The sequence below is a fragment of the Carcharodon carcharias genome, chromosome 11, assembly GCF_017639515.1.
Source record: "Carcharodon carcharias isolate sCarCar2 chromosome 11, sCarCar2.pri, whole genome shotgun sequence".
In the NCBI taxonomy this organism is placed as follows: domain Eukaryota; kingdom Metazoa; phylum Chordata; class Chondrichthyes; order Lamniformes; family Lamnidae; genus Carcharodon; species Carcharodon carcharias.
Window position 1 is genome coordinate 164,441,194 of NC_054477.1, and position 25,790 is coordinate 164,466,983.

Below are 25,790 nucleotides of genomic sequence, written 5' to 3' on the forward strand. Positions count from 1 at the left end.
AATCACCTGGTGTAGGGGAATGTGCCAGACGCCACTGACCTGGTGGCGGGGAATGTTCCAGACCAAACTCACCCGGTGAAGGGGAATGTGCCAGACCACAATCACCTGTTGTATTGGAATGTGCCAGAGCACACTCACCTGGTGTAGGGGAATGTGCCAATGCACACTCACCTGGCGTATGGGAATATGTCAGACCACACTCACCCATTTTAGGGGAATGTGCGAGTCCACTCTCACCTGGTGAAGGGGAATGTGCGAGATCACACTCAGCTGGTGAAGGGGAATGTCCCATACAACACGCAACTGGTGTAGGGGAATGTGTCAGACGCACTCACCTGGTGTAGGGGAATGTGCCAGAAAACAATCACCTGGTGTAGGGGAATGTGCCAGAACACAGTCACCTGGTGTAGGGGAATGTGCCAGACCGCACTACCTGGTGTAGGGGAATGTGCCAGACCACACTCACCTGGTGAAGCGTAATGTGCCAGTCTGCACTCACCTTTTGTAGGGGAATGTGCCAGAGCACACTCACCTGGTGTAGGGGAATGTGCCCGATGACACTCACCTGGTGTAGGGGAATGTGCCAGAGCACACTCACCTGGTGTAGGGGAATGTGCCAGAGCACACTCACCTGATGCAGGGGAATGTGCCAGATGCCACCCACCTGGTGGAGGGGAATGTGCCAGACCACACTCACCCGGTGAAGGTGGATGTGCCAGAGCACACTCACCTGGTGTAGGGGAATGTGCAAGACGCCACCCACCTGGTGGAGGGGAATGTGCCAGACCACACTCAAATGGTGTAGGGAAATGTGTCAGACCACACTCACCTGGTGTAGGGGAATGTGCCAGAGCACACTCACCTGGTGTAGGGAACAGTGCCAGGCTGCACTCACCAGGTGTAGGGGAATGTGCCAGAGCACACTCACCTGGTGTAGGGGAATGTGCCAGACCACACTAACCTGGTGTAGGGGAATGTGCCAGGCTGCACTCAGCTGGTGTAGGGGACAGTGCCAGTCTGCACTCACCTGGTGTAGGGGAATGTGCCAGACTGCTCTCACCTGGTGGACCGGAATGTGCCAGAGCACACTCACCTGGTGTAGGGGAATGTGCCAGAGCACATTCACCTGGTGTCGGGGAATGTTACAGAGCACACTCACCCGTTGAAGGGGAATGTGCCAGAGCACACTCACCTGGTGTAGGGGAATGTGCCAGACGCCACTCATATGGTGGAGGGGAATGTGCCAGACCATACTCACCTGGTGAAGGGGAATGTGCCGGACCACACTCACCTGGTGTAGGGGAATGTGCCAGACAACACTCACCTGGTGTAGGGGAACGTGCCAGACAACACTCACCTGGTGTAGGGGAATGTGCCCGATGACACTCACCTGGTGTAGGGGAATGTGCCAGACAACACTCACCTGGTGTAGGGGAATGTGCCAGACAACACTCACCTGGTGTAGGGGAATGTTCCAGAGCACACTCACCTGGTGTAGGGGCATGTGCCAGACGCCACCCAACTGGTGGAGGGGAATGTGCCAGACCACACTCACCCGGTGAAGGGGAATGTGCCAGAGCACACTCACCTGGTGTCGGGAATGTGTCAGACGCACTCACCTGGTGTAGGGGAATGTCCCAAACCGCATTCACCTGGTGTAGGTGAATGTGCCAGAACACACTCACCTGGTGTAGGGGAATGTGCCAGACGCCACTCACCTGTTGGAGGGGAATGTGCCAGACCATACTCACCTGGTGTAAGGCAATGTGCCAGACCACACTCACCTGGTGTAGGGGAATGTGCCAGAGCCCACTTACCTGGAGTAGTGGAATATGCCAGAGCACACTCACCTGGTGTAGGGGAATGTGCCAATGCACATTAACCTGGTGTATGGGAATATGTCAGACCACACTCACCCGTTTTAGGGGAATGTGCGAGACCACACTCACCTGGTGAAGGGGAATGTGCGAGATCACACTCACCTGGTGTAGGGGACTGTCCCCGACCACACTCACCTGGTGAAGGGGAATGTGCCAGAGCATACTCACCTGGTGAAGGGTAATGTGCCGGACCACACTCACCTGGTGTAGGGGAATGTGCCAGACAACACTCACCTGGTGTAGGGGAATGTGCCAGACACACTCACCTGGTGTAGGGGAATGTGCCCGATGACACTCACCTGGTGTAGGGGAATGTGCCAGACAACACTCACCTGGTGTAGGGGAATGTGCCAGACAACACTCACCTGGTTGTAGGGGAATGTGCCAGACAACACTCACCTGGTGCAGGGGAATGTTCCAGAGCACACTCACCTGGTGTAGGGGCATGTGCCAGACGCCACCCAACTGGTGGAGGGGAATGTGCCAGACCACACTCACCCGGTGATGGGGAATGTGCCAGAGCACACTCACCTGGTGTCGGGAATGTGTCAGACGCACTCACCTGGTGTAGGGGAATGTGCCAGAACACCCTCACCTGGTGTAGGGGAATGTTCCAGACGCCACTCACCTGTTGGAGGGGAATGTGCCAGACCATACTCACCTGGTGTAAGGCAATGTGCCAGACCACACTCACCTGGTGTAGGGGAATGTGCCAGAGCCCACTTACCTGGAGTAGTGGAATATGCCAGAGCACACTCACCTGGTGTAGGGGAATGTGCCAATGCACATTAACCTGGTGTATGGGTATATGTCAGACCACACTCACCCGTTTTAGGGGAATGTGCGAGACCACACTCACCTGGTGAAGGGGAATGTGCGAGATCACACTCACCTGGTGTAGGGGAATGTCCCCGACCACACTCACCTGGTGAAGTGGAATGTCCCATACAACACGCAACTTGTGTAGGGGAAGGTGTCAGACGCACTCAACTGGTGTAGGGGAATGTGCCAGATAACACTCACCTGATGTAGGGGAATGTTCCAGAGCACACTCATCTGGTGTAGGGGAATGTGCCAGACGCCACTCACCTGGTGGCGGGGAATGTGCCAGACCACACTCACCCGGTGAATTGGAATGTGCCAGAGCACACTCACCTGGTGTAGGGGAATGTGCCAGAGCACACTCAAATCTTTTTCGGGGAATGTTCCAGAGCACCCTCACTTGGTGTAGGGGAATGTGCCCGATGACACTCACCTGGTGTAGGGGAATGTGCCCGATGACATTCACCTGGTGTAGGGGAATGTGACAGAGCACACTCACCTGCTGTAGGGGAATGTGCCAGACAACACTCACCTGGTGTAGGGGAATGTGCCAGACAACACTCACCTGGTGTAGGGGAATGTGCCAGACCGCAGTCACCTGGTGTAGGGGAATGTGCCAGACCACACTCACCTGGTGTAGGGGAATGTGCCAGACCACACTCACCTGGTGTAGGGGAATGTGCCAGACCACCCCCACCTGGTGTAGGGGAATGTTCCAGAGAACACTCACCTGGTGTAGGGGAATGTGCCAGAGCACACTCACCCGGTGAAGGGGAATGTGCCAGAGCACACTCACCTGGTGTAGGGGAATATGTCAGACCACACTCACCTGGTTTAGGGGAATGTGCCAGACCACACTCACCTGGTGTTGGAGAATGTTCCAGAGCACACTCACCTGGTGTAGGGGAATGTGCCAGACGCCACTAACTTGGTGGAGGGTAATGTGCCGGACTACACTCAAGTGGTGTAGGGAAATGTGTCAGACCACACTCACCTAGTGTAGGGGAATGTGTCAGACAACACTCACCTTGTGTAGTGGAATGTGTCGGATAACACTCACCTGGTGTAGGGGAATGTTCCAGAGCACACTCAACTGGTGTAGGGGAATGTGCCAGACGCCACTCACCTGGTGGCGGGGAATGTGCCAGACCACACTCACCCGGTGAATTGGAATGTGCCAGAGCACACTCACCTGGTGTAGGGGAATGTGCCAGAGCACTCTCAAATGTTTTTCGGGGAATGTTCCAGAGCACCCTCACCTGGTGTAGGGGAATGTACCCGATGACACTCACCTGGTGTAGGGGAATGTGCCCGATGACACTCACCTGGTGTAGGGGAATGTGACAGAGCACACTCACCTGCTGTAGGGGAATGTGCCAGACAACACTCACCTGGTGTAGGGGAATGTGCCAGACCGCAGTCACCTGGTGTAGGGCAATGTGCCAGACCACACTCACCTGGTGTAGGGGAATGTGACAGACCACACTCACCTGGTGTAGGGGAATGTGCCAGACCACACTCACCTGGTGTAGGGGAATGTGCCAGACCACACTCACCTGGTGTAGGGGAATGTTCCAGAGAACACTCACCTGGTGTACGGGAATGTGCCAGACGCCACCCACCTGGTGGAGGGGAATGTGCCAGACCACACTCACCTGGTGAAGGGGAATGTGCCAGAGAACACTCACCTGGTGTAGGGAATGTTCCAGACCACACTCACCTGGTGTAGGGGAATGTGCCAGACCACACTCACCTGGTGTAGGGGAATGTGCCAGACCACACTCACCTGGTGTAGGGGAATGTCCCAGACCACACTCACCCGGAAAGGGGAATGTGCCAGAGCACACTCACCTAGTGTAGGGAACAGTGCCAGGCTGCACTCACCAGGTGTAGGGGAATGTGCCAGAGCACACTCACCTGGTGTAGGGGAATGTGCCAGAGCACACTCACCTGGTGTAGGGGAATGTGTCAGATGACACTCACCTGGTGTAGGGGATTGTTCCAGAGCACAATCACCTGGTGTAGGGGAATGTGCCAGACGCCACTGACCTGGTGGCGGGGAATGTTCCAGACCAAACTCACCCGGTGAAGGGGAATGTGCCAGACCACAATCACCTGTTGTATTGGAATGTGCCAGAGCACACTCACCTGGTGTAGGGGAATGTGCCAATGCACACTCACCTGGCGTATGGGAATATGTCAGACCACACTCACCCGTTTTAGGGGAATGTGCGAGACCACACTCACCTGGTGAAGGGGAATGTGCGAGATCACACTCAGCTGGTGATGGGGAATGTCCCATACAACACGCAAATGGTGTAGGGGAATGTGTCAGACGCACTCACCTGGTGTAGGGGAATGTGCCAGAAAACAATCACCTGGTGTAGGGGAATGTGCCAGACCACACTCACCTGGTGAAGCGTAATGTGCCAGTCTGCACTCACCTTTTGTAGGGGAATATGCCAGAGCACACTCACCTGGTGTAGGGGAATGTGCCCGCTGACACTCACCTGGTGTAGGGGAATGTGCCAGAGCACACTCACCTGGTGTAGGGTAATGTGCCAGAGCACACTCACCTGGTGTAGGGGAATGTGCCAGATGCCACCCACCTGGTGGAGGGGAATGTGCCAGACCACACTCACCTGGTGGAGGGGAATGTGCCAGACCACAATCAAATGGTGTAGGGAAATGTGTCAGACCACACTCACCTGGTGTAGGGGAATGTGCCAGAGCACACTCACCTGGTGTAGGGAACAGTGCCAGGCTGCACTCACCAGGTGTAGGGGAATGTGCCAGAGCACACTCACCTGGTGTAGGGGAATGTGCCAGACCACACTAACCTGGTGTAGGGGAATGTGCCAGGCTGCACTCAGCTGGTGTAGGGGACAGTGCCAGTCTGCACTCACCTGGTGTAGGGGAATGTGCCAGACTGCTCTCACCTGGTGGACCGGAATGTGCCAGAGCACACTCACCTGGTGTAGGGGAATGTGCCAGAGCACATTCACCTGGTGTCGGGGAATGTTACAGAGCACACTCACCCGTTGAAGGGGAATGTGCCAGAGCACACTCACCTGGTGTAGGGGAATGTGCCAGACGCCACTCATATGGTGGAGGGGAATGTGCCAGACCATACTCACCTGGTGAAGGGGAATGTGCCGGACCACACTCACCTGGTGTAGGGGAATGTGCCAGACAACACTCACCTGGTGTAGGGGAACGTGCCAGACAACACTCACCTGGTGTAGGGGAATGTGCCCGATGACACTCACCTGGTGTAGGGGAATGTGCCAGACAACACTCACCTGGTGTAGGGGAATGTGCCAGACAACACTCACCTGGTGTAGGGGAATGTGCCAGACAACACTCACCTGGTGTAGGGGAATGTTCCAGAGCACACTCACCTGGTGTAGGGGCATGTGCCAGACGCCACCCAACTGGTGGAGGGGAATGTGCCAGACCACACTCACCCGGTGAAGGGGAATGTGCCAGAGCACACTCACCTGGTGTCGGGAATGTGTCAGACGCACTCACCTGGTGTAGGGGAATGTCCCAAACCGCATTCACCTGGTGTAGGGGAATGTGCCAGAACACACTCACCTGGTGTAGGGGAATGTGCCAGACGCCACTCACCTGTTGGAGGGGAATGTGCCAGACCATACTCACCTGGTGTAAGGCAATGTGCCAGACCACACTCACCTGGTGTAGGGGAATGTGCCAGAGCCCACTTACCTGGAGTAGTGGAATATGCCAGAGCACACTCACCTGGTGTAGGGGAATGTGCCAATGCACATTAACCTGGTGTATGGGAATATGTCAGACCACACTCACCCGTTTTAGGGGAATGTGCGAGACCACACTCACCTGGTGAAGGGGAATGTGCGAGATCACACTCACCTGGTGTAGGGGAATGTCCCCGACCACACTCACCTGGTGAAGTGGAATGTCCCATACAACACGCAACTTGTGTAGGGGAATGTGTCAGACGCACTCACCTGGTGTAGGGGAATGTGCCAGAGCACACTCACCTGGTGTAGGGGAATGTGCCAGAGCACACTCACCTGGTGTAGGGGAATGTGCCAGAGCACACTCACCTGGTGTAGGGGAATGTCCCCGACCACACTCACCTGGTGTAGGGGAATGTGCCAGAGCACACTCACCTGGTGTAGGGGAATGTGCCAGAGCACACTCACCTGGTGTAGGGGAATGTGCCAGACCGCACTCACCTGGTGTAGGGGAATGTTCCAGAGCACACTCACCTGGTGGAGGGGAATGTGCCAGACAACACTCACCTGGTGTAGGGGAATGTGCCAGACACACTCACCTGGTGTAGGGGAATGTGCCCGATGACACTCACCTGCTGTAGGGGAATGTGCCAGACAACACTCACCTGGTGTAGGGGAATGTGCCAGACAACACTCACCTGGTTGTAGGGGAATGTGCCAGACAACACTCACCTGGTGCAGGGGAATGTTCCAGAGCACACTCACCTGGTGTAGGGGCATGTGCCAGACGCCACCCAACTGGTGGAGGGGAATGTGCCAGACCACACTCACCCGGTGAAGGGGAATGTGCCAGAGCACACTCACCTGGTGTCGGGAATGTGTCAGACGCACTCACCTGGTGTAGGGGAATGTGCCAGAACACCCTCACCTGGTGTAGGGGAATGTTCCAGACGCCAGTCACCTGTTGGGGGGAATGTGCCAGACCATACTCACCTGGTGTAAGGCAATGTGCCAGAACACGCTCACCTGGTGTAGGGGAATGTGCCAGAGCCCACTTACCTGGAGTAGTGGAATATGCCAGAGGACACTCACCTGGTGTAGGGGAATGTGCCAATGCACATTAACCTGGTGTATGGGTATATGTCAGACCACACTCACCCGTTTTATGGGAATGTGCGAGACCACACTCACCTGGTGAAGGGGAATGTGCGAGATCACACTCACCTGGTGTAGGGGAATGTCCCCGACCACACTCACCTGGTGAAGTGGAATGTCCCATACAACACGCAACTTGTGTAGGGGAAGGTGTCAGACGCACTCAACTGGTGTAGGGGAATGTGCCAGATAACACTCACCTGATGTAGGGGAATGTTCCAGAGCACACTCATCTGGTGTAGGGGAATGTGCCAGACGCCACTCACCTGGTGGCGGGGAATGTGCCAGACCACACTCACCCGGTGAATTGGAATGTGCCAGAGCACACTCACCTGGTGTAGGGGAATGTGCCAGAGCACACTCAAATCTTTTTCGGGGAATGTTCCAGAGCACCCTCACCTGGTGTAGGGGAATGTGCCCGATGACACTCACCTGGTGTAGGGGAATGTGCCCGATGACACTCACCTGGTGTAGGGGAATGTGACAGAGCACACTCACCTGCTGTAGGGGAATGTGCCAGACAACACTCACCTGGTGTAGGGGAATGTGCCAGAGCCCACTTACCTGGAGTAGTGGAATATGCCAGAGCACACTCACCTGGTGTAGGGGAATGTGCCAATGCACATTAACCTGGTGTATGGGTATATGTCAGACCACACTCACCCGTTTTAGGGGAATGTGCGAGACCACACTCACCTGGTGAAGGGGAATGTGCGAGATCACACTCACCTGGTGTAGGGGAATGTCCCCGACCACACTCACCTGGTGAAGTGGAATGTCCCATACAACACGCAACTTGTGTAGGGGAAGGTGTCAGACGCACTCAACTGGTGTAGGGGAATGTGCCAGATAACACTCATCTGGTGTAGGGGAATGTGCCAGACGCCACTCACCTGGTGGCGGGGAATGTGCCAGACCACACTCACCCGGTGAATTGGAATGTGCCAGAGCACACTCACCTGGTGTAGGGGAATGTGCCAGAGCACACTCAAATCTTTTTCGGGGAATGTTCCAGAGCACCCTCACCTGGTGTAGGGGAATGTGCCCGATGACACTCACCTGGTGTAGGGGAATGTGCCCGATGACACTCACCTGGTGTAGGGGAATGTGACAGAGCACACTCACCTGCTGTAGGGGAATGTGCCAGACAACACTCACCTGGTGTAGGGGAATGTGCCAGACCGCAGTCACCTGGTGTAGGGGAATGTGCCAGACCACACTCACCTGGTGTAGGGGAATGTGCCAGACCACACTCACCTGGTGTAGGGGAATGTGCCAGACCACCCCCACCTGGTGTAGGGGAATGTTCCAGAGAACACTCACCTGGTGTAGGGGAATGTGCCAGAGCACACTCACCCAGTGAAGGGGAATGTGCCAAAGCACACACACCTGGTGTAGGGGAATATGTCAGACCACACTCACCTGGTTTAGGGGAATGTGCCAGACCACACTCACCTGGTGTTGGAGAATGTTCCAGAGCACACTCACCTGGTGTAGGGGAATGTGCCAGACGCCACTAACTTGGTGGAGGGGAATGTGCCGGACTACACTCAAGTGGTGTAGGGAAATGTGTCAGACCACACTCACCTAGTGTAGGGGAATGTGTCAGACAACACTCACCTTGTGTAGTGGAATGTGTCGGATAACACTCACCTGGTGCAGGGGAATGTTCCAGAGCACACTCAACTGGTGTAGGGGAATGTGCCAGACGCCACTCACCTGGTGGCGGGGAATGTGCCAGACCACACTCACCCGGTGAATTGGAATGTGCCAGAGCACACTCACCTGGTGTAGGGGAATGTGCCAGAGCACTCTCAAATGTTTTTCGGGGAATGTTCCAGAGCACTCTCACCTGGTGTAGGGGAATGTACCCGATGACACTCACCTGGTGTAGGGGAATGTGCCCGATGACACTCACCTGGTGTAGGGGAATGTGACAGAGCACACTCACCTGCTGTAGGGGAATGTGCCAGACAACACTCACCTGGTGTAGGGGAATGTGCCAGACCGCAGTCACCTGGTGTAGGGCAATGTGCCAGACCACACTCACCTGGTGTAGGGGAATGTGACAGACCACACTCACCTGGTGTAGGGGAATGTGCCAGACCACACTCACCTGGTGTAGGGGAATGTCCCAGACCACACTCACCCGGAAAGGGGAATGTGCCAGAGCACACTCACCTAGTGTAGGGAACAGTGCCAGGCTGCACTCACCAGGTGTAGGGGAATGTGCCAGAGCACACTCACCTGGTGTAGGGGAATGTGCCAGAGCACACTCACCTGGTGTAGGGGAATGTGTCAGATGACACTCACCTGGTGTAGGGGATTGTTCCAGAGCACAATCACCTGGTGTAGGGGAATGTGCCAGACGCCACTGACCTGGTGGCGGGGAATGTTCCAGACCAAACTCACCCGGTGAAGGGGAATGTGCCAGACCACAATCACCTGTTGTATTGGAATGTGCCAGAGCACACTCACCTGGTGTAGGGGAATGTGCCAATGCACACTCACCTGGCGAATGGGAATATGTCAGACCACACTCACCCGTTTTAGGGGAATGTGCGAGACCACACTCACCTGGTGAAGGGGAATGTGCGAGATCACACTCAGCTGGTGATGGGGAATGTCCCATACAACACGCAAATGGTGTAGGGGAATGTGTCAGACGCACTCACCTGGTGTAAGGGAATGTGCCAGAAAACAATCACCTGGTGTAGGGGAATGTGCCAGACCACACTCACCTGGTGAAGCGTAATGTGCCAGTCTGCACTCACCTTTTGTAGGGGAATATGCCAGAGCACACTCACCTGGTGTAGGGGAATGTGCCCGCTGACACTCACCTGGTGTAGGGGAATGTGCCAGAGCACACTCACCTGGTGTAGGGGAATGTGCCAGAGCACACTCACCTGGTGTAGGGGAATGTGCCAGATGCCACCCACCTGGTGGAGGGGAATGTGCCAGACCACACTCACCTGGTGGAGGGGAATGTGCCAGACCACAATCAAATGGTGTAGGGAAATGTGTCAGACCACACTCACCTGGTGTAGGGGAATGTGCCAGAGCACACTCACCTGGTGTAGGGAACAGTGCCAGGCTGCACTCACCAGGTGTAGGGGAATGTGCCAGAGCACACTCACCTGGTGTAGGGGAATGTGCCAGACCACACTAACCTGGTGTAGGGGAATGTGCCAGGCTGCACTCAGCTGGTGTAGGGGACAGTGCCAGTCTGCACTCACCTGGTGTAGGGGAATGTGCCAGACTGCTCTCACCTGGTGGACCGGAATGTGCCAGAGCACACTCACCTGGTGTAGGGGAATGTGCCAGAGCACATTCACCTGGTGTCGGGGAATGTTACAGAGCACACTCACCCGTTGAAGGGGAATGTGCCAGAGCACACTCACCTGGTGTAGGGGAATGTGCCAGACGCCACTCATATGGTGGAGGGGAATGTGCCAGACCATACTCACCTGGTGAAGGGGAATGTGCCGGACCACACTCACCTGGTGTAGGGGAATGTGCCAGACAACACTCACCTGGTGTAGGGGAACGTGCCAGACAACACTCACCTGGTGTAGGGGAATGTGCCCGATGACACTCACCTGGTGTAGGGGAATGTGCCAGACAACACTCACCTGGTGTAGGGGAATGTGCCAGACAACACTCACCTGGTGTAGGGGAATGTTCCAGAGCACACTCACCTGGTGTAGGGGCATGTGCCAGACGCCACCCAACTGGTGGAGGGGAATGTGCCAGACCACACTCACCCGGTGAAGGGGAGTGTGCCAGAGCACACTCACCTGGTGTCGGGAATGTGTCAGACGCACTCACCTGGTGTAGGGGAATGTCCCAAACCTCATTCACCTGGTGTAGGGGAATGTGCCAGAACACACTCACCTGGTGTAGGGGAATGTGCCAGACGCCACTCACCTGTTGGAGGGGAATGTGCCAGACCATACTCACCTGGTGTAAGGCAATGTGCCAGACCACACTCACCTGGTGTAGGGGAATGTGCCAGAGCCCACTTACCTGGAGTAGTGGAATATGCCAGAGCACACTCACCTGGTGTAGGGGAATGTGCCAATGCACATTAACCTGGTGTATGGGAATATGTCAGACCACACTCACCCGTTTTAGGGGAATGTGCGAGACCACACTCACCTGGTGAAGGGGAATGTGCGAGATCACACTCACCTGGTGTAGGGGAATGTCCCCGACCACACTCACCTGGTGAAGTGGAATGTCCCATACAACACGCAACTTGTGTAGGGGAATGTGTCAGACGCACTCACCTGGTGTAGGGGAATGTGCCAGAGCACACTCACCTGGTGTAGGGGAATGTGCCAGAGCACACTCACCTGGTGTAGGGGAATGTGCCAGAGCACACTCACCTGGTGTAGGGGAATGTCCCCGACCACACTCACCTGGTGTAGGGGAATGTGCCAGAGCACACTCACCTGGTGTAGGGGAATGTGCCAGAGCACACTCACCTGGTGTAGGGGAATGTGCCAGACCGCACTCACCTGGTGTAGGGGAATGTTCCAGAGCACACTCACCTGGTGGAGGGGAATGTGCCAGACCACACTCACCCGGTGAAGGGGAATGTGCCAGACCACAGTCACCTGGTTAAGGGGCAATGTGCCATACCACACTCAAATGGTGTAGGGAAATGTGTCAGACCACACTCACCTAGTGTAGGGGAATGTGTCAGACCACACTCACCTGTTGTAGGGGAATGTGCGGGACCAAACTCACGTGGTGTAGGGGAATGTGCCAGAACACACTCACCTGGTGTAGGGGAATGTGCCAGACCGCACTCAAAAGGTGTAGGGGAATGTGCCAGAGCGCACTCACCTGGTGTAGGGGAATGTGCCAGACGCATTCACCTGGTGCAGGGCAATGTGCCTGAACATAATGACTTGGTGTATGGGAATGTGCTAGACCGCACTCATCTGGTGTAGGGGAATGTGCCAACCACACTCACCTGGTGTAGCGGAATGTGCCAGAGTGCACTCACCTGGTGTAGGGGAATGTGCCAGAGCACACTCAACTGGTAGAGGGGAATGTGCCAGAGCACAATCACCTGGTGTAGGGGAATGTGCGGGACCACATTCACCTGGTGTAGGCGAATGTGCCAGACCATATTCACCTTGTGTAGGGGAATGTGCGGGACCAAACTCACCTGGTGTAGGGGAATGTGCCAGAACACACTCACCTGGTGTAGGGGAATGTGCCAGACCGCACTCAAAAGGTGTAGGGGAATGTGCCAGAGCGCACTCACCTGGTGTAGGGGAATGTGCCAGACGCATTCACCTGGTGCAGGGCAATGTGCCTGAACATAATGACTTGGTGTATGGGAATGTGCTAGACCGCACTCATCTGGTGTAGGGGAATGTGCCAACCACACTCACCTGGTGTAGCGGAATGTGCCAGAGTGCACTCACCTGGTGTAGGGGAATGTGCCAGAGCACACTCAACTGGTAGAGGGGAATGTGCCAGAGCACAATCACCTGGTGTAGGGGAATGTGCGGGACCACACTCACCTGGTGTAGGGGAATGTGCCAGAGCACACTCACCTGGTTTAGGGGAATTTGCCAGAACACACTCACCTGGTGATGGGGAATGTGCCAGACGCCACTCACCTGGTGTAGGGGAATGTGCCAGACGCATTCACCTGGTGCAGGACAATGTGCCTGAACATAATGACTTGGTGTATGGGAATGTGCTAGACCGCACTCATCTGGTGTAGGGGAATGTGCCAACCACACTCACCTGGTGTAGCGGAATGTGCCAGAGTGCACTCACCTGGTGTAGGGGAATGTGCCAGAGCACACTCAACTGGTAGAGGGGAATGTGCCAGAGCACAATCACCTGGTGTAGGGGAATGTGCGGGACCACACTCACCTGGTGTAGGGGAATGTGCCAGACCATATTCACCTGGTGTAGGGGAATGTGCGGGACCACACTCACCTGGTGTAGGGGAATGTGCCAGAGCACACTCACCTGGTTTAGGGGAATTTGCCAGAACACACTCACCTGGTGATGGGGAATGTGCCAGACGCCACTCACCTGGTGGAGGGGAATGTGCCAGACCATACTCACCTGGGGAAGGGGAATGTGCCGGACCATACTCAAATGGTGTAGGGAAATGTGTCAGACCACACTCACCTGGTGTATGGGAATGTGCCAGACCACACTCACCTGGTGTAGGGGAATGTGCCAGATCAGACTCACCTGGTGTAGGGGAAGGTGCCAGAGCACACTCACCTGGTGTAGGCGAATTTGCCAGATCAGACTCACCTGGTGTAGGGGAATGTGCCAGAGTGCACTCACCTGGTGTGGGGGAATATGTCAGACACATTCACCTGGTGTAGGGGAATGTGCGGGACCACACTCACCTGGTGTAGGGGAATGTGCCAGACCACACTCACCTGGTGTAGGGGAATTTGCCAGAACACACTCACCTGGTGTAGGGGAATGTGCCAGATCAGACTCACCTGCGGTAGGGGAATGTGCCAGACCACACTCACCTGGTGTAGGGGAATGTGCCAGACCGCACTCACCTGGTGTAGGGGAATGTGCCAGACCGCACTCACCTGTTGTAGGGGAATGTACCAGACCACACTCACCTGGTGTAGGGAATGTGCCAGACCACACTCACCTGGTGTAGGGGAATGTGCCAGACCACACTCACCTGGTGAAGGGGAATGTGCCAGACGCCACTCACCTGGTGGAGGGGAATGTGCCGGACCATACTCACCTGGTGAAGGGGAATGTGCCGGACTACACTCACCTGGTGTAGGGAAATGTGTCAGACTACACTCACCTGGCAGAGGGGAATGTGCTAGAGAACAATCACCTGGTGTAGGGAATGAGTCAGAAACACTGAGCTGGTGTATGGGAATCTGTCAGACAACACTCACCGGGTGTAGGGGAATGTGCCAGACCGCACTCACCTGGTGTAGGGGAATGTACCAGACCACACTCACCTGGTGAAGGGGAATGTGCCAGACGGCACTCACCTGGTGGAGGGGAATGTGCCAGACATTACTCAACTGGTGAAGTGGAATGTCCAGACCACACTCACCTGTTGTATTGGAATGTGCCAGACCACATTCACATGCTGTAGGGGAATGTGTCAGAACACACACACCTGGTGTAGGGGAATGTGCCAGACCACACTCACCTGTTGTATTGGAATGTGCCAGAGCACACTTACCTGGTGTAGGGGAATGTGCCAGACCACACTCACCTGGTGATGCGTAATGTGCCAGTCTGCACTCACCTTTTGTAGGGGAATGTGCCAGAGCACACTCACCTGGTGTAGGGGAATGTGCCCGATGACACTCACCTGGTGTAGGGGAATGTGCCAGACCACACTCACCCGGTGAAGGGGAATGTGCCAGAGCACACTCACCTGGTGTAGGGGAATGTGCCAGATGCCACCCACCTGGTGGAGGGGAATGTGCCAGACTACACTCACCCGGTGAAGGTGGATGTGCCAGAGCACACTCACATGGTTTAGGGGAATGTGCAAGAAGAGACCCACCTGGTGGAGGGGAATGTGCCAGAGCACACTCAAATGGTTTAGGGCAATGCGTCAGACCACACTCACCTGGTGTAGGGGAATGTGCCAGAGCACACTCACCTGGTGTAGGGAACAGTGCCAGGCTGCACTCACCAGGTGTAGGGCAATGTGCCAGAGCACACTCACCTGGTGTAGGGGAATGTGCCAGACCACACTAACCTGGTGTAGGGGAATGTGCCAGGCTGCACTCAGCTGGTGTAGGGGACAGTGCCAGTCTGCACTCACCTGGTGTAGGGGAATGTGCCAGACTGCTCTCACCTGGTGGACCGGAATGTGCCAGAGCACACTCACCTGGTGTAGGGGAATGTGCCAGAGCACATTCACCTGGTGTCGGGGAATGTTACAGAGCACACTCACCCGTTGAAGGGGAATGTGCCAGAGCACACTCACCTGGTGTAGGGGAATGTGCCAGACGCCACTCATATGGTGGAGGGGAATGTGCCAGACCATACTCACCTGGTGAAGGGGAATGTGCCGGACCACACTCACCTGGTGTAGGGGAATGTGCCAGACAACACTCACCTGGTGTAGGGGAATGTGCCAGACAACACTCACCTGGTGTAGGGGAATGTGCCAGATGACACTCACCTGGTGTAGGGGAATGTGCCAGACAACACTCACCTGGTGTAGGGGAATGTGCCAGACAACACTCACCTGGTGTAGGGGAATGTGCCAGACAACACTCACCTGGTGTAGGGGAATGTTCCAGAGCACACTCACCTGGTGTAGGGGCATGTGCCAGACGCCACCCAACTGGTGGAGGGGAATGTGCCAGACCACACTCACCCGGTGAAGGGGAATGTGCCAGAGCACACTCACCTGGTGTCGGGAATGTGTCAGACGCACTCACCTGGTGTAGGGGAATGTCCCAAACCGCATTCACCTGGTGTAGGGGAATGTGCCAGAACACACTCACCTGGTGTAGGGGAATGTGCCAGAGCACACTCACCTGGTGTAGGGAACAGTGCCAGGCTGCACTCACCAGGTGTAGGGCAATGTGCCAGAGCACACTCACCTGGTGTAGGGGAATGTGCCAGACCACACTAACCTGGTGTAGGGGAATGTGCCAGGCTGCACTCAGCTGGTGTAGGGGACAGTGCCAGTCTGCACTCACCTGGTGTAGGGGAATGTGCCAGACTGCTCTCACCTGGTGGACCGGAATGTGCCAGAGCACACTCACCTGGTGTAGGGGAATGTGCCAGAGCACATTCACCTGGTGTCGGGGAATGTGCCAGACCACACTCACCCGTTGAAGGGGAATGTGCCAGAGCACACTCACCTGGTGTAGGGGAATGTGCCAGACGCCACTCATATGGCGGAGGGGAATGTGCCAGACCATACTCACCTGGTGAAGGGGAATGTGCCGGACCACACTCACCTGGTGAAGGGGAATGTGCCAGACAACGCTCACCTGGTGTAGGGGAACGTGCCAGACAACACTCACCTGGTGTAGGGGAATGTGCCCGATGACACTCACCTGGTGTAGGGGAATGTGCCAGACAACACTCACCTGGTGTAGGGGAATGTGCCAGACAACACTCACCTGGTGTAGGGGAATGTGCCAGACAACACTCACCTGGTGTAGGGGAATGTTCCAGAGCACACTCACCTGGTGTAGGGGCATGTGCCAGACGCCACCCAACTGGTGGAGGGGAATGTGCCAGACCACACTCACCCGGTGAAGGGGAGTGTGCCAGAGCACACTCACCTGGTGTCGGGAATGTGTCAGACGCACTCACCTGGTGTAGGGGAATGTCCCAAACCGCATTCACCTGGTGTAGGGGAATGTGCCAGAACACACTCACCTGGTGTAGGGGAATGTGCCAGACGCCACTCACCTGTTGGAGGGGAATGTGCCAGACCATACTCACCTGGTGTAAGGCAATGTGCCAGACCACACTCACCTGGTGTAGGGGAATGTGCCAGAGCCCACTTACCTGGAGTAGTGGAATATGCCAGAGCACACTCACCTGGTGTAGGGGAATGTGCCAATGCACATTAACCTGGTGTATGGGAATATGTCAGACCACACTCACCCGTTTTAGGGGAATGTGCGAGACCACACTCACCTGGTGAAGGGGAATGTGCGAGATCACACTCACCTGGTGTAGGGGAATGTCCCCGACCACACTCACCTGGTGAAGTGGAATGTCCCATACAACACGCAACTTGTGTAGGGGAATGTGTCAGACGCACTCACCTGGTGTAGGGGAATGTGCCAGAGCACACTCACCTGGTGTAGGGGAATGTGCCAGAGCACACTCACCTGGTGTAGGGGAATGTGCCAGAGCACACTCACCTGGTGTAGGGGAATGTCCCCGACCACACTCACCTGGTGTAGGGGAATGTGCCAGAGCACACTCACCTGGTGTAGGGGAATGTGCCAGAGCACACTCACCTGGTGTAGGGGAATGTGCCAGACCGCACTCACCTGGTGTAGGGGAATGTTCCAGAGCACACTCACCTGGTGGAGGGGAATGTGCCAGACCACACTCACCCGGTGAAGGGGAATGTGCCAGACCACAGTCACCTGGTTAAGGGGCAATGTGCCATACCACACTCAAATGGTGTAGGGAAATGTGTCAGACCACACTCACCTAGTGTAGGGGAATGTGTCAGACCACACTCACCTGTTGTAGGGGAATGTGCGGGACCAAACTCACGTGGTGTAGGGGAATGTGCCAGAACACACTCACCTGGTGTAGGGGAATGTGCCAGACCGCACTCACCTGGTGTAGGGGAATGTGCCAGAGCGCACTCACCTGGTGTAGGGGAATGTGCCAGACGCATTCACCTGGTGCAGGGCAATGTGCCTGAACATAATGACTTGGTGTATGGGAATGTGCTAGACCGCACTCATCTGGTGTAGGGGAATGTGCCAACCACACTCACCTGGTGTAGCGGAATGTGCCAGAGTGCACTCACCTGGTGTAGGGGAATGTGCCAGAGCACACTCAACTGGTAGAGGGGAATGTGCCAGAGCACAATCACCTGGTGTAGGGGAATGTGCGGGACCACACTCACCTGGTGTAGGCGAATGTGCCAGACCATATTCACCTTGTGTAGGGGAATGTGCGGGACCACACTCACCTGGTGTAGGGGAATGTGCCAGAGCACACTCACCTGGTTTAGGGGAATTTGCCAGAACACACTCACCTGGTGATGGGGAATGTGCCAGACGTCACTCACCTGGTGGAGGGGAATGTGCCAGACCATACTCACCTGGGGAAGGGGAATGTGCCGGACCATACTCAAATGGTGTAGGGAAATGTGTCAGACCACACTCACCTGGTGTATGGGAATGTGCCAGACCACACTCACCTGGTGTAGGGGAATGTGCCAGATCAGACTCACCTGGTGTAGGGGAAAGTGCCAGAGCACACTCACCTGGTGTAGGCGAATGTGCCAGATCAGACTCACCTGGTGTAGGGGAACGTGCCAGAGCGCACTCACCTGGTGTGGGGGAATATGTCAGACACATTCACCTGGTGTAGGGGAATGTGCGGGACCACACTCACCTGGTGTAGGGGAATGTGCCAGACCACACTCACCTGGTGTAGGGAATTTGCCAGAACACACTCACCTGGTGTAGGGGAATGTGCCAGATCAGACTCACCTGCTGTAGGGGAATGTGCCAGACCACACTCACCTGGTGTAGGGGAATGTGCCAGACCGCACTCACCTGGTGTAGGGGAATGTGCCAGACCGCACTCACCTGGTGTAGTGGAATTTACCAGACCGCACTCACCTGGTGTAGGGAATGTGCCAGACCACACTCACCTGGTGTAGGGGGATGTGCCAGACCACACTCACCTGGTGAAGGGGAATGTGCCAGACGCCACTCACCTGGTGGAGGGGAATGTGCCAGACCATACTCACCTGGTGAAGGGGAATGTGCCGGACTACACTCACCTGGTGTAGTGAAATGTGTCAGACCACACTCACCTGGCAGAGGGGAATGTGCTAGAGAACAATAACCTGGTGTAGGGAATGAGTCAGAAACACTGAGCTGGTGTATGGGAATCTGTCAGACAACACTCACCGGGTGTAGGGGAATGTGCCAGACCGCACTCACCTGGTGTAGGGGAATGTGCCAGAGCACACTCACCTGGTGTAGGGGAATGTGCCAGACGGCACTCACCTGGTGGAGGGGAATGTGCCAGACATTACTCAACTGGTGAAGTGGAATGTCCAGACCACACTCACCTGTTGTATTGGAATGTGCCAGACCACATTCACATGCTGTAGGGGAATGTGTCAGACCAAACTCACCTGGTGTAGGGGAATGTGTCAGACCACACACACCTGGCGTAGGGGATTGTGCCAGACCACACTCACCTGGTGAAGCGTAATGTGCCAGTCTGCACTCACCTTTTGTAGGGGAATGTGCCAGAGCACACTCACCTGGTGTAGGGGAATGTGCCAGACAACACTCACCTGGTGTAGGGGAATGTTCCAGAGCACACTCACCTGGTGTAGGGGCATGTGCCAGACGCCACCCAACTGGTGGAGGGGAATGTGCCAGACCACACTCACCCGGTGAAGGGGAGTGTGCCAGAGCACACTCACCTGGTGTCGGGAATGTGTCAGACTCACTCACCTGGTGTAGGGGAATGTCCCAAACCGCATTCACCTGGTGTAGGGGAATGTGCCAGAACACACTCACCTGGTGTAGGGGAATGTGCCAGACGCCACTCACCTGTTGGAGGGGAATGTGCCAGACCATACTCACCTGGTGTAAGGCAATGTGCCAGACCACACTCACCTGGTGTAGGGGAATGTGCCAGAGCCCACTTACCTGGAGTAGTGGAATATGCCAGAGCACACTCACCTGGTGTAGGGGAATGTGCCAATGCACATTAACCTGGTGTATGGGAATATGTCAGACCACACTCACCCATTTTAGGGGAATGTGCGAGACCACACTCACCTGGTGAAGGGGAATGTGCGAGATCACACTCACCTGGTGTAGGGGAATGTCCCCGACCACACTCACCTGGTGAAGTGGAATGTCCCATACAACACGCAACTTGTGTAGGGGAATGTGTCAGACGCACTCACCTGGTGTAGGGGAATGTGCCAGAGCACACTCACCTGGTGTAGGGGAATGTGCCAGAGCACACTCACCTGGTGTAGGGGAATGTCCCCGACCACACTCACCTGGTGTAGGGGAATGTGCCAGAGCACACTCACCTGGTGTAGGGGAACGTGCCAGAGCACACTCACCTGGTGTAGGGGAATGTGCCAGACCGCACTCACCTGGTGTAGGGGAATGTTCCAGAGCACACTCACCTGGTGGAGGGGAATGTGCCAGACCACACTCACCCGGTGAAGGGGAATGTGCCAGACCACAGTCACCTGGTTAAGGGGCAATGTGCCATACCACACTCAAATGGTGTAGGGAAATGTGTCAGACCACACTCACCTAGTGTTGGGGAATGTGTCAGACCACACTCACCTGTTGTAGGGGAATGTGCGGGACCAAACTCACGTGGTGTAGGGGAATGTGCCAGAACACACTCACCTGGTGTAGGGGAATGTGCCAGACCGCACTCACCTGGTGTAGGGGAATGTGCCAGAGCGCACTCACCTGGTGTAGGGGAATGTGCCAGACGCATTCACCTGGTGCAGGGCAATGTGCCTGAACATAATGACTTGGTGTATGGGAATGTGCTAGACCGCACTCATCTGGTGTAGGGGAATGTGCCAACCACACTCACCTGGTGTAGCGGAATGTGCCAGAGTGCACTCACCTGGTGTAGGGGAATGTGCCAGAGCACACTCAACTGGTAGAGGGGAATGTGCCAGAGCAAAATCACCTGGTGTAGGGGAATGTGCGGGGCCACACTCACCTGGTGTAGGGGAATGTGCCAGACCATATTCACCTTGTGTAGGGGAATGTGCGGGACCACACTCACCTGGTGTAGGGGAATGTGCCAGAGCACACTCACCTGGTTTAGGGGAATTTGCCAGAACACACTCACCTGGTGATGGGGAATGTGCCAGACGTCACTCACCTGGTGGAGGGGAATTTGCCAGACCATACTCACCTGGGGAAGGGGAATGTGCCGGTCCATACTCAAATGGTGTAGGGAAATGTGTCAGACCACACTCACCTGGTGTATGGGAATGTGCCAGACCACACTCACCTGGTGTAGGGGAATGTGCCAGATCAGACTCACCTGGTGTAGGGGAAAGTGCCAGAGCACACTCACCTGGTGTAGGCGAATGTGCCAGATCAGACTCACCTGGTGTAGGGGAACGTGCCAGAGCGCACTCACCTGGTGTGGGGGAATATGTCAGACACATTCACCTGGTGTAGGGGAATGTGCGGGACCACACTCACCTGGTGTAGGGGAATGTGCCAGACCACACTCACCTGGTGTAGGGAATTTGCCAGAACACACTCACCTGGTGTAGGGGAATGTGCCAGATCAGACTCACCTGCTGTAGGGGAATGTGCCAGACCACACTCACCTGGTGTAGGGGAATGTGCCAGACCGCACTCACCTGGTGTAGGGGAATGTGCCAGACCGCACTCACCTGTTGTAGTGGAATTTACCAGACCGCACTCACCTGGTGTAGGGAATGTGCCAGACCACACTCACCTGGTGTAGGGGGATGTGCCAGACCACACTCACCTGGTGAAGGGGAATGTGCCAGACGCCACTCACCTGGTGGAGGGGAATGTGCCAGACCATACTCACCTGGTGAAGGGGAATGTGCCGGACTACACTCACCTGGTGTAGTGAAATGTGTCAGACCACACTCACCTGGCAGAGGGGAATGTGCTAGAGAACAATAACCTGGTGTAGGGAATGAGTCAGAAACACTGAGCTGGTGTATGGGAATCTGTCAGACAACACTCACCGGGTGTAGGGGAATGTGCCAGACCGCACTCACCTGGTGTAGGGGAATGTGCCAGAGCACAATCACCTGGTGTAGGGGAATGTGCCAGACGCCACTGACCTGGTGGCGGGGAATGTACCAGACCACACTCACCTGGTGAAGGGGAATGTGCCAGAGCACACTCACCTGGTGTAGGGGAATGTGCCAGACGGCACTCACCTGGTGGAGGGGAATGTGCCAGACATTACTCAACTGGTGAAGTGGAATGTCCAGACCACACTCACCTGTTGTATTGGAATGTGCCAGACCACATTCACATGCTGTAGGGGAATGTGTCAGACCACACTCACCTGGTGTAGGGGAATGTGTCAGACCACACACACCTGGCGTAGGGGATTGTGCCAGACCACACTCACCTGGTGAAGCGTAATGTGCCAGTCTGCACTCACCTTTTGTAGGGGAATGTGCCAGAGCACACTCACCTGGTGTAGGGGAATGTGCCAGACAACACTCACCTGGTGTAGGGGAATGTTCCAGAGCACACTCACCTGGTGTAGGGGCATGTGCCAGACGCCACCCAACTGGTGGAGGGGAATGTGCCAGACCACACTCACCCGGTGAAGGGGAGTGTGCCAGAGCACACTCACCTGGTGTCGGGAATGTGTCAGACGCACTCACCTGGTGTAGGGGAATGTCCCAAACCGCATTCACCTGGTGTAGGGGAATGTGCCAGAACACACTCACCTGGTGTAGGGGAATGTGCCAGACGCCACTCACCTGTTGGAGGGGAATGTGCCAGACCATACTCACCTGGTGTAAGGCAATGTGCCAGACCACACTCACCTGGTGTAGGGGAATGTGCCAGAGCCCACTTACCTGGAGTAGTGGAATATGCCAGAGCACACTCACCTGGTGTAGGGGAATGTGCCAATGCACATTAACCTGGTGTATGGGAATATGTCAGACCACACTCACCCATTTTAGGGGAATGTGCGAGACCACACTCACCTGGTGAAGGGGAATGTGCGAGATCACACTCACCTGGTGTAGGGGAATGTCCCCGACCACACTCACCTGGTGAAGTGGAATGTCCCATACAACACGCAACTTGTGTAGGGGAATGTGTCAGACGCACTCACCTGGTGTAGGGGAATGTGCCAGAGCACACTCACCTGGTGTAGGGGAATGTGCCAGAGCACACTCACCTGGTGTAGGGGAATGTCCCCGACCACACTCACCTGGTGTAGGGGAATGTGCCAGAGCACACTCACCTGGTGTAGGGGAACGTGCCAGAGCACACTCACCTGGTGTAGGGGAATGTGCCAGACCGCACTCACCTGGTGTAGGGGAATGTTCCAGAGCACACTCACCTGGTGGAGGGGAATGTGCCAGACCACACTCACCCGGTGAAGGGGAATGTGCCAGACCACAGTCACCTGGTTAAGGGGCAATGTGCCATACCACACTCAAATGGTGTAGGGAAATGTGTCAGACCACACTCACCTAGTGTAGGGGAATGTGTCAGACCACACTCACCTGTTGTAGGGGAATGTGCGGGACCAAACTCACGTGGTGTAGGGGAATGTGCCAGAACACACTCACCTGGTGTAGGGAAAGTGCCAGACCGCACTCACCTGGTGTAGGGGAATGTGCCAGAGCGCACTCACCTGGTGTAGGGGAATGTGCCAGACGCATTCACCTGGTGCAGGGCAATGTGCCTGAACATAATGACTTGGTGTATGGGAATGTGCTAGACCGCACTCATCTGGTGTAGGGGAATGTGCCAACCACACTCACCTGGTGTAGCGGAATGTGCCAGAGTGCACTCACCTGGTGTAGGGGAATGTGCCAGAGCACACTCAACTGGTAGAGGGGAATGTGCCAGAGCAAAATCACCTGGTGTAGGGGAATGTGCGGGACCACACTCACCTGGTGTAGGGGAATGTGCCAGACCATATTCACCTTGTGTAGGGGAATGTGCGGGACCACACTCACCTGGTGTAGGGGAATGTGCCAGAGCACACTCACCTGGTTTAGGGGAATTTGCCAGAACACACTCACCTGGTGATGGGGAATGTGCCAGACGTCACTCACCTGGTGGAGGGGAATTTGCCAGACCATACTCACCTGGGGAAGGGGAATGTGCCGGTCCATACTCAAATGGTGTAGGGAAATGTGTCAGACCACACTCACCTGGTGTATGGGAATGTGCCAGACCACACTCACCTGGTGTAGGGGAATGTGCCAGATCAGACTCACCTGGTGTAGGGGAAAGTGCCAGAGCACACTCACCTGGTGTAGGCGAATGTGCCAGATCAGACTCACCTGGTGTAGGGGAACGTGCCAGAGCGCACTCACCTGGTGTGGGGGAATATGTCAGACACATTCACCTGGTGTAGGGGAATGTGCGGGACCACACTCACCTGGTGTAGGGGAATGTGCCAGACCACACTCACCTGGTGTAGGGAATTTGCCAGAACACACTCACCTGGTGTAGGGGAATGTGCCAGATCAGACTCACCTGCTGTAGGGGAATGTGCCAGACCACACTCACCTGGTGTAGGGGAATGTGCCAGACCGCACTCACCTGGTGTAGGGGAATGTGCCAGACCGCACTCACCTGTTGTAGTGGAATTTACCAGACCGCACTCACCTGGTGTAGGGAATGTGCCAGACCACACTCACCTGGTGTAGGGGGATGTGCCAGACCACACTCACCTGGTGAAGGGGAATGTGCCAGACGCCACTCACCTGGTGGAGGGGAATGTGCCAGACCATACTCACCTGGTGAAGGGGAATGTGCCGGACTACACTCACCTGGTGTAGTGAAATGTGTCAGACCACACTCACCTGGCAGAGGGGAATGTGCTAGAGAACAATAACCTGGTGTAGGGAATGAGTCAGAAACACTGAGCTGGTGTATGGGAATCTGTCAGACAACACTCACCGGGTGTAGGGGAATGTGCCAGACCGCACTCACCTGGTGTAGGGGAATGTGCCAGAGCACAATCACCTGGTGTAGGGGAATGTGCCAGACGCCACTGACCTGGTGGCGGGGAATGTACCAGACCACACTCACCTGGTGAAGGGGAATGTGCCAGAGCACACTCACCTGGTGTAGGGGAATGTGCCAGACGGCACTCACCTGGTGGAGGGGAATGTGCCAGACATTACTCAACTGGTGAAGTGGAATGTCCAGACCACACTCACCTGTTGTATTGGAATGTGCCAGACCACATTCACATGCTGTAGGGGAATGTGTCAGACCACACTCACCTGGTGTAGGGGAATGTGTCAGACCACACACACCTGGCGTAGGGGATTGTGCCAGACCACACTCACCTGGTGAAGCGTAATGTGTCAGTCTGCACTCACCTTTTGTAGGGGAATGTGCCAGAGCACACTCACCTGGTGTAGGGGAATGTGCCAGACAACACTCACCTGGTGTAGGGGAATGTTCCAGAGCACACTCACCTGGTGTAGGGGCATGTGCCAGACGCCACCCAACTGGTGGAGGGGAATGTGCCAGACCACACTCACCCGGTGAAGGGGAGTGTGCCAGAGCACACTCACCTGGTGTCGGGAATGTGTCAGACGCACTCACCTGGTGTAGGGGAATGTCCCAAACCGCATTCACCTGGTGTAGGGGAATGTGCCAGAACACACTCACCTGGTGTAGGGGAATGTGCCAGACGCCACTCACCTGTTGGAGGGGAATGTGCCAGACCATACTCACCTGGTGTAAGGCAATGTGCCAGACCACACTCACCTGGTGTA